The 12,518-nt window shown below is 46.0% G+C and overlaps 1 pseudogene; it reads left to right on the top strand.

The window, feature by feature from the left end:
* Positions 1–3,401: 3,401 nt before the first annotated feature.
* On the top strand, positions 3,402–4,591 carry LOC147313984 (uncharacterized; annotated as a pseudogene).
* Positions 4,592–12,518: the final 7,927 nt, after the last annotated feature.

The following is a 12,518-nucleotide window of genomic DNA, read 5'->3' as shown; positions in this document are numbered from 1 at the left end:
AGATGCATCAAGAACAAGACAGGTACGTGAGCATTTGGTTGTTTTTTGTGTTTAAGAGAGGAAAGAACTTCAAATAAAGCTGAGGCAAACAGAGATCTAGAAAAAAGGGAACACAGTGTGGAGAACAGCCAGTATGGAATATATTCAGCTGTCAAAATTAAAAGGAGCAAAGAAAAAAAAGAAATCATGGAGGTGTTTGTGTAAATGTGTACGAGTGTTTGGACATGAGTGTGGGTCTGCTTGTGTGTGAAGATGTGTGTAATGAATCATCACGCAACATCAACTGCATCCTCTAGGCGAAGCTGTATTGACAGGTGTCATCAACAGGGGGCCTAATCTTGTTTGGAGTTGTTGCCTGCGGCGTTTCTACGTGTGTGTGTGTGTGTGTGTGTGTGTGTGTGTGTGTGTGTGTGTGAGAGAGAGAGAAAGAGAGAGAGAGAGAGAGAGAGAGAGAAAGGGCAGATGTTTTGTGGTTGAATTGCTTTATCTGAACTTTTCATGGCCATGCAGTTGTTTAACCATGAAGATTTTTTGTCAGTGTGTGTGTGTGTGTGTGTGTGTGTGTGTGGGTGGGTGCGTGTTTGTGTGTAATGGAGATCAGCTTTGACTCCAAAAATGAAAAAGCATAAAAAATCTGAAAGCTCACAAATTTTTTTAATACTGCTTTCAACTTTCTCTTTTTATGCTGATTTTACACCCAATTAGTCTCTCAAAACAATCAAACAGCACCTTAAAAGAGTTATTGACAGGGAAATCATCAAATAATTCAAAATCAACAGGGAGCTGAGTTTATTAATTATTGGTATATTGGGATTAATTAAAGTCTGTGAGGGAGATTTTGATCATCTGCTTTGACAGTTTGGGTGCCCAACAATCCCACCTACTGATGCTCTGTTTGAAGCCACCGGGACTGATGAAGCACGTCAGGAGGAGAGACTGCAGCCCCCCGCAGCTTTGATCGCCTCCTTTCATTTGATGAATGATATACAGTTGCTAGAACAGAACAGTGGAAATAGTGCTTGAACGAAGCGATCCTATTTGGTGAATAGTACTAATACGCAGATTCCATGCTGTGACTAAACTGTGTATTGATTATGCTTCTTCACCTTCAGCCTTGAAAGATTTCAACTCCATCCTTTAGGTGTTTAACACATACTTGGTGTGCTTGTTGTGAACTAACATTTTCTGTAACTTTGCAAAACCAACTATCGGTGGTTGCTGGAGGTTGTTAGCAGTTCCTGTGAAGACACTTACTGAGCCCCATTTATGCAGGTCCAGAAACCAGTCAGTGACCCCCTGGTAAACACCGGTCACAGGGATAACTGTGAATTCCATGACTGGGTAGTGCATGGTTGGTGGAAGTTACTTGTAGTCATAGCATGAAATTGGTCACAAAGAGTGTCATTGTTACTATCAGGTTGCTTCAGTCTCCAGTACTTTGTGTTAAAGATGCCAACTTGTCTCGAAGCACTCACCAGTTATTAACCACTTTGTAATGAAACTGTGAATATTCAAAGTAATCTTTGAATATTGCTGTTAAAATGTGTTTATTGTGTAAGGCACAACTTTATTTTAAAGGCGAAGATGCCATGTTTACTTTTCTACATTTCACCACAGATCAGAGGCTAAATGTCAAGTTTTTGCAGATGAGTCATCCTCCATGCAAACTAGGGCCAACTGCAGCAATCTATTAGTGACAAAGCAATCACAAGGAGATTTTTGGTTCAGTGTTCTCTTTAGAATTGATTTTACAGCGACTACCAACTACCTCAAAAAGCCGCTTACCAACCTTTTTTTCACTAGCGGCCAGCAGTTGCCAAGGGGGTCATTGAGCAGTCTCTAGGCCCATGTGACTGAAGCCTTATTTCCTTAATTTGTCGTGAAAACAACAAGGGAGCAGGCATCACCTAGTAATCAAATTACTTATCAGTCAATTGTGCAACCAATTTTGAGCCTCTTGAAATGGGGGACTGTTCAAAAATAACTATTTTTTTAAAGAGTTGATGCAATGCTTTTGTTAAACCCCTGAAGGTTTGTGCTCACCGTGTTTGTGTTCAGAGGCAAAGTTATAAAAATTCTCCATTCTCCAAATACTAATGGACCTAACTGTACATCCACAGCAAACGTTCAAGACAGGTATTCCTGTATGCATTTATCATAAATGTGTGTTGGGGTCTGTTCCCACACTATTTTCATGCTTTCAGGAAAAGGTGTAATGTCAGGTGATAGGGAATAAGAGGAGCAAGAAAATTGAATACAAATCTTGAAGGTGGCTCTTCATTATCGAAAAGCCAATTCCAGTCCAACACAATTAAGGCTCAACAATGCAATAACTGTCAGCTCATTACGGAGAATAATAAAATTCACATCACAGTGTCAGTCTTACAAATGCCAACTTGAGGTACCAACTATGATCACGCAAGCCAATCCCTCCCTCTTTAACAAAGAAATTACAATGGAGCTTTGGGTGGAGGCCCATCTGCTTAGATTTCTTATCTCCCAATCTTTGCTGTCACTCTTTCAGACTTGGGACTCAGCGAGGGGGATGAGAAGGTGTTAAGTTGGTAGGCTGATTGCAATTAAAGGTTTGACAAAAAACTAATGAAACCCAAGAAAGCAGTTCATGTGCGTTATATGTCTGGATATCACTATCTTACTACTATCATTAGTGAAGAAAATGCTGCCTAGCTCATTTTTTTCTTTTTCAATATGTCTATATTCACTTTTGCTGAGGGGGAACAGATGGAACAGTAAGTATTTAAACCTTTTGGTCACATAATAGGTCTGTTTTATCTTTTTTTTTTTCCTAAGTAATAGAGTTGATCAGATCAAAATATCAATCAGTATTAATACCAATGCTGTTATTGCAATCATCAATACTAGCACAATAGATCATTGCCATACCCTAAGTTCAGTATGTAGCCCCCTGAGTTATTTTTTTTAAATAAATGAAAAAAAAATATACCTCAAAGCATCTGAAGCATTTAATGTCAACTGTCACATCTTTTTCATTTATAGCCTATAAAACATTTAAACAACAGAAGCTGACCAAAAGTGCTTTAGAGACAGGCACGTTTACATTTCACTTCTCAAAGAAATTCATACAATACATGCATAAAAAATACATAAAAAAGCTAAAAAAAAGAGTGTTTTGTTGTGGAAAGTAAAAATCACAGTGATTTAGTGGTAAATGTGTTCAGAATTTGCAAACTGATTATGGGTCATCTTGTGGTGGACCACTAGAGGGCTCCACTCACACCCAGTTCTCAGGAAGTGCTGTTGCTGTATTTTGGAGGGAAAAGTATTCAGTTGTGTGGTGATGAGTAACAAACGAGGAGTGGTAATCAAGAGCTCTCGTGTCGTCTATGTTTACCTCAAGATTGGTGACCCCTGACTCGAACATGCTGCAGTCCGATGGTGGCACCGACTCCGCTCTGGATGCATCAGCAGCCGCCAGCCCTCTGCCTCCTCCTGCAGCTGCGTTTGCTGTGGCGCTCGAGCTGCTGGACTTTTGGCTTCACGATCCCCCGTCGTGGTTCGTGCACGTGGAGGCTCAGTTTGCCCTTCGTGGCATCTCGGCTGACGACACGAAATATCACCATGTGGTGGGTTCTCTCCAACCCATTAGCCACCCGTCGTGCGTTGACTGTCCTCCGGGACCCACCCACCCGAGGGAAATACGCCGCCCTTAAGGAACTGCTTCTTCGGCGCTATGCCCTCTCCAACGCAGAGCGAGCCGAGAAGCTCCTCTCCCTCTCAGGCCTGGGTGGAAGTACGGCTCTCGAACTGATGGAGCACATGCTATCCTTTCTCGGACCAGATGACGGGGGATTCCTCTTCACCCACATCTTCCTCCGACAGCTGCCGGCGGCCATGAGAGCCGGCGTCTCCAACTCTCCACTTCTGGGCGCAAAGGATTATCGCTCCCTGGCTGAGGAAGTGGATCGTATTCTCGTGGCTACCCGCACTTTCCACGATCACGGCCTAGTTCCAGCCTCGCCGGCGGCACCTTCCACTTCCCCGCCGACCTGCCCCAACGTCTCAGATCCTTCGCTGACGGCAAAGATCACGGTACAGCGACACCACGGACGGGACCTCTGTTTCTACCATCAGCATTTTGGTGCTCCAGCTTTGACCTTGCGCTAAGTAAAGCACAAAGTGAAAGCCTTGTGCTTTTCCGACCCTGGGACATGGGCCCCGCCAGCGTGCAGTAGCGGCCGCGACCGCTGGCGACAAAGGAAAACTGCTCTTCATAGAAGACTCGCGCTCCGGGAGACGTTTCCTGGTCGACTCTGGCTCCCAGAAGAGCCTCCTTCCCCCGACCGGCGCCGACAGTTTAGCAGCGGGCTGCGGACCGCAGCTTATTGCAGCTAATGGTTCTCCCATCGCAACGTTCGGGGAAAGGTTCGTGACTGTTTGTTTTTATGGTCGGGATTTCCAATGGACCTTTGTTGTTGCCGCTAGCTCTGTACCTATTTTGGGCGCCGATTTTCTTTGTGCCCATGGACTGCTGGTCAATGTCGCTAACAGACGCTTAATCGATGCCCTGGATTTTTCCGCCCACCTCACCGGCACCTCGATTTTTCTCTAAAATTTACTTGGTGCGGTGATATCACCAGGTTCCCATGCGCGCCGAAGATGTTCCCAGAACTGCCTTTATTACCCCTTTCGGCCTGTTGAGTTTTTGTGCATGCCGTTCGGCCTGAAAGGCGCTGCCCAGACTTTCCAGCGGTTGATGGACTCTGTCTTGCGCGGGCTGCCTTCCGTCTTCGTGTACCTTGACAATATATTGGTGACCAGCTGTTCTGAGAGTCAGCACGCGTCCCATCTGCGTCAGGTTTTCCAGCACTTGGCGGCGCACGGCCTGATCATCAACCCTTCCAAATGCCAGTTCAGGTTGCCGGTTCTGGATTTCTTGGGCCACCGCATTTCGGCTGAAAGTGTGGTTCCGTTGCCGGACAAGGTCCGGGCGGTTTCGGATTTTCCACGTCCCACGTCCGTTAAAGCGCTGCAGGAGTTCTTGGGGATGGTCAATTTCTACAACCGCTTTCTCCCCAGAGCTGCGCACCTGCTGCAGCCTCTCTATGCTGCCTTGAAGGGTAAAACAGCTAAGGAAGGACCCGATTGATTGGCTCCCTGAACACATCCAGGCATTTTCTGGGGCCAAGGCCGTGCTGGCCAACGCCACCCTGCTGGCCAACGCCACCCTGCTGGCCAACGCCACCCTGCTGGCCCACCCGTTTCCGTCGGTAGAGATTGCGTTGACCACCGATGCGTCAGACATGGCGTGGGCGCAAGCAGCGCCAGTTGGCAGCCATTTCCTTTTTTTTTTTTTTTTTTTTTTTTCTGCCGCCTGTCCCATTTGGTTCTTTAGCCATCAGAATTGTTGTCTGAAGACCAACAAGGATACCCAATGGATTTACTTTGCCAAATGGATCATCGTGGCATTGCCGTATTGGTCCATTTGGTCGATCTTTGTTTTTATTATTTATTATATTTTATTTTCAGATGTTACAGACGGGACAGACATGAGTGAGAGATAGGAAAGGGAGAAAGAAAGAGGAAGGAAAGGAAAAACAGAAGGGGAGAGGGACAGTGAGAAAGGGGGGGAGAAAAAAAATAAAAATCTCCTGGATCACCTGTTGAGAGAAGAATAGAAAACAAGCAAAAAAAAGACAAAAAAAACAAAACAAAACAAAGCAACATACTAAACACAACACCATCGCATTAATCTAGCTAAGTGTAAACAGCAGTAAATACTAAATATTCAATGTTGTTGTGCAGCACGCAGGACAGATGTGCTTCGAAGTAGCAGCCAAGAAAGGTGTAATTTGGGTCTACGAGCAGTGAACACCCGTGTGCATACCTGTGTGGATCAGCGCGCTTGTATTCCAAAGGTTTCTCCATGTAACGATCTGCTAGGGAGTGTGGGGGGGCCACAGCCCCGTCCTCCAGGGTGTGAAGCAGGTATGGAGGAGATCAAAACTCCAGACATCCAGAGGCCCCCAGAACACAAGAAACCATGGAAGACCAACAGAGGGGCAGCCGCGCCACTGTTCCAGTAAGAGCTGAGGAGAGTCCCAGATGAGGGTTCACTCAGCAGCCGCGGAGCAGAAGCCAGGGGGAGTTGCAGTGACGCGCCCGTGAGCTCCGCCGGCCGCCAGCTGTGCCTGAGTGACCGAGCCCCAGGCCGAGAGGCCGGGGGCACCCCACCCCCGAAGGGGCCCGAGCGAGCCCCAGGCTCCAGGCCCCGATAAGCGGCCGCCAAGGAGTGAGCCGGTGTGTACCTGGACGCCCACCCCCAGACACAAGGAACCACCAACGCACCGACACCTGAGGGAGTCCGCCACCGGCAGGGGAAGTGGTGGTAGATGGAGATAGGCCTCCAAACCTTGGAGGGCCTGAGGTGTCCCCAGAGAGGTGGCGTCTGATACCCAACCTGACATATAGACACAGACATACAGGCACACACAGACACAAACATCCATTCCCCCCCTCATGCTCTCATATGCACTCACTCCACACTCAACCAACGTGGAGACAGACATAAAGAGACGCTGTACACACGATCACACTCCCCAAGCGTACTCTACAAACCGGGTCTAGGTACCCTTGCCCCTGGAGGGGGGAACTGCACCCAGACCCAGGTGGTGTTACCCTTTTCCCTGCGGTGGGGAGAGGCAGACCACCCCGACTCCGTAGCAGCAGGGAGGCCCCACACTCCAGACCGCAGTCGGACGGCCAACTCCACCTAGCCCTCCCGCTCCAGCAGGCCGCAGAGAATGGGGGTGGGAGAAGACTCCAAACCTCCCTCCACCCGCTCATTGTAGTGTTGATGCATGTGTGTTCTAAGGTGCAATTAAAACCCAGGAGGGCATGGAGCTACCTGCCAAGGAGCAGCAGGTAAGCGCATAGTCCCTCCTGATTTGGCAGCCATTTCCGAGTTCACAACTGACATTCAGCACGTGGCTGGTAAGTCCAACTGCGTGGCTGACTGTCTGTCGCGTGCGCTGGTTTCTCCCGTTTATGTTGGCATAGACTTTGACACTATGGCCGCTGACCAACAGGTCGACCCGGACGTCCTTGCCCTTCGGGCTGCACAAACGGGCCTTGTACTAGAGGACAGACCCGTGTGGAACGGCGGGCCCAGCCTGCTGTGTGTGAATGTGTGCGTGAATGGGTGGATGACTGGATGCGTAAAGCGCTTTGGGGTCCTTAGGGACTAGTAAAGCACTATACAAATACAGGCCATTTACCATTTACCAGGGAGCCGTTTTGATCATGTACATGTGGATCTGGTTGGTCCTCTGCCGCAGTCACAAGGTTTCACGCACCTTTTGACTGTAGTGGACCGCACAACCCACTGGCCCGAGGCAGTGCCTCTGGCATTCACTACAGCAGCAGCGGTGGCCAGGGCATTTTTGTCAACGTGGGTTTCGTGTTTCTGTCCCCCCGCCGATATCACCTAAGAAAGGGGGCCCCCCGGTTCGTTTCCGAGCTTTGGTCTGCCATGGCTGACGGCCTGGGGGTCAAGGTTAAAGAAGACCTCGGGGTTTCCCCAGCTGAACTTGTCCTTGGCCAGCCCCTCCGGGTCCCCGGGGAATTCTTGCCCGAGAGCCCACCCCCATGCTTCGCTCCCTCTGTGCTGTCTCTCTGTCCCCCAAGAGACTCGTTTTCTGTTCCTGGCCCAGTGCACCATTGTCTGCCCGACACCTTTGTTCCGAGGTCGTTGGATTCTTCGCAGTTTGTTTTCGTCAGGCATGACACTCATAGGCCTCTGCTGCGTCCACTTTATGACGGCCCCTTTAGGGTTATTCAACCGGGCCGGAAGCATTTCCTTTTGGACTTTGGGGGTCAGCAGGAGGCTGTTTCTATTGACAGACTTAAACCGGCACATGTGCTTCTGGATGATCAGGTGGTGCCGGCTCAGGCCCCCCGCCGTGGCCGTCCGCCTTCCACTGGACTGGACAACTCTGCTTCTTCCTCTGGGAGCGCCCCCCACCTGGCGGGGCCCGAGCTATCTTCAGCTTTTCCTGACCGCCCATGCCAGCCTGGTCCTCAGGCTCGTTTCCCCTCAGCCAGCTCTCCACCTCCCCAGTTCAGCCGTTCTGGACTGTAAACATACACGGCAGACCCAGTGGCATTTTGATAATTTTTTATTAATCCCTACACGGTTGTTGTACATTCACACTCAGAGCTGCAGCTCTCCCGCTGCCAGCTCAACATAACACCAACAACCCAACCACAGGACCCAGTACAATATTTAATTCGGTGGGGCGTGATTGCGGATGCCGTGCAGGTGCATCCGCCTCCTCTGCACGGCACCGCAGGCCACGCCCCGCCACATGGATGTTTGATTAAAGCAAGGGTTCTGGACTAGGGGATGACCTTACTGGGTATTGGGGGGGGGGGGGGGGGGGGGGGGGGATGTGTGGTGGACCACTAGAGGGCTCCACTCACACCCAATTCTCAGGAAGTCTTGTTGCTGTGTTTTGGAGGGAAAAGTATTTAGTTGTGTGGTGATGAGTAAGCGTTAATCGAGAGCTCTCGTGTCGTCTGTGTTTACCTCCACAATCTCATAAATCATGACACACTGCTCTCCCCTACATAAGATACTTTTATATGTTAAAAGTATCAGTATCTGCAATACTTTCCCTGTATTGGTATTGATATGACAATCTGCAGTATCACACAGCACTACTGAGCGTGTGCTCAGGCATACTGTTCACTTTAATGGAGACGTTTTTAGTTTACTCTGAAAACTTTTATAAAATGAAAGGGTGGATAAAAGGACACATTGTTTGTTTGGGGGTTTTTTGCAGTATAGTCAACAACAGTTTCACAAGTGAAAGGCCAACATGAACAACCTTGGGCTCTACACAGAGGACCCTCAGGGAAATTTTGAAATACAATAAATTTCCTTGTCCCCTTTGCAAGGGCAGCATGAGATTTAAAAACATACATTCGAGAATGAATAACAGCCTCATAACAAAGCATGACTAAACAGTGATGTCTTCAAAAGTATTCTAAAACTTTTCAACAGCATCTTTAACAGTGAAGTCCAAGAATGCTACATTCATCTTTAAACGTCACAAAAATGACTATTTTGAGCTGGATTTAAAGAGTAAATGCCACTTCTGTCCCGGATACAGTCCCACCAGTGGAAATGCTATGAACAAGTATTGTCTACACCTAAAACAGTTGCAGTATTGAACACAACAACATTTTGCACATACTGTAGGTTATTTTCTTAGTATTGCTTCACCACCAACTGTCCATTCAAGTCCAATATCAGGGGCAATATTGGTCCAGGAGATAGAGCTGGTCATCAAGCAGCCCAGCGATGTTAAAGAGTACTTGGGAAAATTTTGAAACCCAAGTTGCTCCCGATACATCGATGTCAGTGCATGTGCAGATATTAGACAATGTGCTTTAGGTATAGAAAGAAATTGTGTGTGTGAATGTGAGTTGGTGAATGAGGCTTGCTGCGAAAAACTGCTTTGAGTGCTCAGTTAGAGTAGAAAAGCACTACATAGAGTAAGCACCAGTCTATTTGTGAATATTTGTATCTCCAACAACATCAATATCTGGGTCTGAATGGTAAACACATTCCTTTTGCCTCCACTGAAGTTGGTATACACTGGGGTTTTAAAGCTGCTCAGTGTGGCAGAAAAGAGCTTTTTGAGAGCAAGGACATAGAACAGTGAACCTGGACAGCTAAACAATGAGCTCAATTGGTGTATAAAGCTCTGTAAATGCCAACGGGAGCGTCAGATTAAGCTGATAATTCTCTCTGGGTTTGTGAACATGAGCAGCACCTCTCACATTATACATTATCATTTGATACATAATTAAGGTATCAGGTATAGATGCTTAAAAATGTAAACTTTGTGGAGATGTAGGTGTTGTTTTGCAGACAACAAATAAAATGGAAAATATCACATGCCTTCATTCTTCACACTTATTTCCAGAGTTTCATTTCCAAAGCAGGAAATCTCACAACTTGACTAGAAAATCCAGAAATGGGCCCTGAATGGTAAGTATGTGGATATTTTTGGATGGCAAACAGCATTATAATCCAATAATAAAGCATATTTTTTGTTTCATTTTTTTTTATTGACTTCCTCTTTTTCAAGCACATAGGCAGAACGGCCATCTCCTGCTCATGTGATAAAGAGGAAGACAGAGAGACTGGATAAGAGACAGAGAGAGAGGTAGACATGATCTCTGGGAGTACATACAATTTAATTATAGCTGCCATCAATGTGATTTGCAGGCACATACACTACAGTGCCCCCCCCCCCAACCACACACACACAAATACATGATTGAATCCAAGTCTCTTTTGCATAATATTGGACTTTCTCACTTTGCCTTTTGTCTCGTTGGAGCTGACACACAAGAAAACAGTGATGTCCTTTTCCTCTGGCTGCATGTCATGAATGCACAAAGTGGAAGCAAAAGCATACATCTACAAACACACATGCACACACACACACATTCCCAAAGGAGAAAGAGAAAATCAAATTTTATGGATTGATTTATTGACACAAACACATATGTGGAGACCAGCACTCACACACACACACACACACACACACACACACACACACACACACACACACACACACACACACACACACACACACACACACAAACTCTCCCACACACATACACAAGTATATTGTTCTCAGCAGTAATGTAATCTTGTCTCAGCTGCTGGCTTCATCAGACTGATGTAATAGGAAACTCGTATTTATGTTTTTTTAGAAAAGATGGATTGAGTGGAAGGAGAGAAAGCAGGGCACACAGAGGTTACATCCCTGAACTGACTCCGCTCTCCCGACCGAGCCTGATGGGGGAGGAGAGGTGGCGACACGCAGAAACACAGAGCCAGAGGTGGAAGATTAGATCAGAGGTGAGATCAGGTAAAGAGTTGTTAAATGAATAGAAGGAGAGCTGGACAGATTATTTATAAAGGGGGCAGCATGAAGAAATTGCATGAGGAGAAATGGAAAGAGGAGAGGCAAAGAGATAGGAGGAGGTGTCGATTAAGCAGATTAGAAAGCGAGGGGCTGTTTTTCCATTTCATTTCATGTTGGTTTAACTTGCAATCAGGCACGACAGTCTTTGTGTGTGTGTTTATGTGTGTTTGTGTGTGTGTCTGCATGCAGTGTGATATGGAGTAAAACTATTACATGCAGAAAATCCCTCCCAGGAGGCAACTGTGATGTGTAAAGGAACTCTGTGGAAACAGGAACACTGTACTGTTTAGTGTTATGCAGACAATGACAATGAACACAAGGAGTGCAAGCTGACACAAGAGCTGTGTGTTTCTGTGTAAAAGAACGTACAAGGGTTCTTTGAGGGTTCTTTGGTTTGGGGATTTTAACAGCAAGCAAGCTTGATGAAATGCTTAATTAGTTGTAATAAAATAAACTAGCAAAGCATGACGCTAAAATGAATGTGCTATAAAGAGTTCCAATATTACAGCTGATTCTTATGCACTGCACTTAAAAAAACAAAGCAGGTTAGTTATTGCATTCGATAAATAACCTGTCTGAATATTTTGATGTCTATCTCAATGCAAAATACTATAGTAATTGGAACAATGAAAGAGAGTTCACTAAGAAATTACAGTATTGTGCAAAAGTCTTGAGCCTCCACTCATATCTTTATGTTTTTTCTTTCTTTCTCCTTTTCTTGTACATAACACCTGACTAGCATAACCTACCTAACTTAAGGGATGAACCAATGTTGTTTTTACACATAAACGAAAACTTAACAAATAGCTCATTTTAAATTGTATCTTTTGGCACTTTGCAGCCCGTTATATATATTGTTTCCATTTCTTTAGTTCAATCTCTGAAAAAGGCCAAAGATAAAGCTGTCTGACAACTAGAAATGAGTATTTTTGCTACAACATTATTCTCAAATAGCCATTAGGCAAAACCTCAGCCTATCTCTGCATAGTGTGTAGTGTGCCTTTTAAGGTTTGAGAAAACTGGACAGTTTGAGAACTAAAGAAGGGCTGAAAAGCAACTTACTACAGAAACAGGAACAAGAACAAATCCAGCAGAGACCTGTCATGACTGTGGGTTTTTTTTGTTTGTTTGTTTTGTTTTTATGTTGTTTTTATTTTTCCAGAAGATTAAACAAAAACAACCGGTTCATAAAGCACTCAATGGTTTGGTCCTATCTGACTCACTGTCTATAACCGGATTAGGCCTCTCAGGTCATCAGCAGCAGACTGTTAAACTGTTCCCAGAACTAGATGTAAGTGGCTTTCAGTTACTGCGTTCCTGTTCTTTGAAAGGACCATCCACTCACCCGAGGTCAATTAGAACTGTGTCTACTTTCAAAAACAAACTTAAAATATTTCATTTTCATTTTCACAGCGTGTGTGTGTGTGTGTGTGTGTGTGTGTGTGTGTGTGTGTGTGTGTGTGTGTGTGTGTGTGTGTGTGTGTGTGTTCTTTCTTTGTAAGGTTTGTTCTGTTGTCTGTATTGGCTTAAAGA

This window comes from Aulonocara sp. 'chitande type north' Nkhata Bay, linkage group LG14 (genome assembly GCF_057382095.1).
Source record: "Aulonocara sp. 'chitande type north' Nkhata Bay isolate Kocher_YH1m ecotype deep benthic linkage group LG14, A_spYH_male_GT1.1, whole genome shotgun sequence".
Taxonomy (NCBI): Eukaryota; Metazoa; Chordata; class Actinopteri; order Cichliformes; family Cichlidae; genus Aulonocara; species Aulonocara sp. 'chitande type north' Nkhata Bay.
This window is presented reverse-complemented; position numbering and strand designations above follow the sequence as displayed.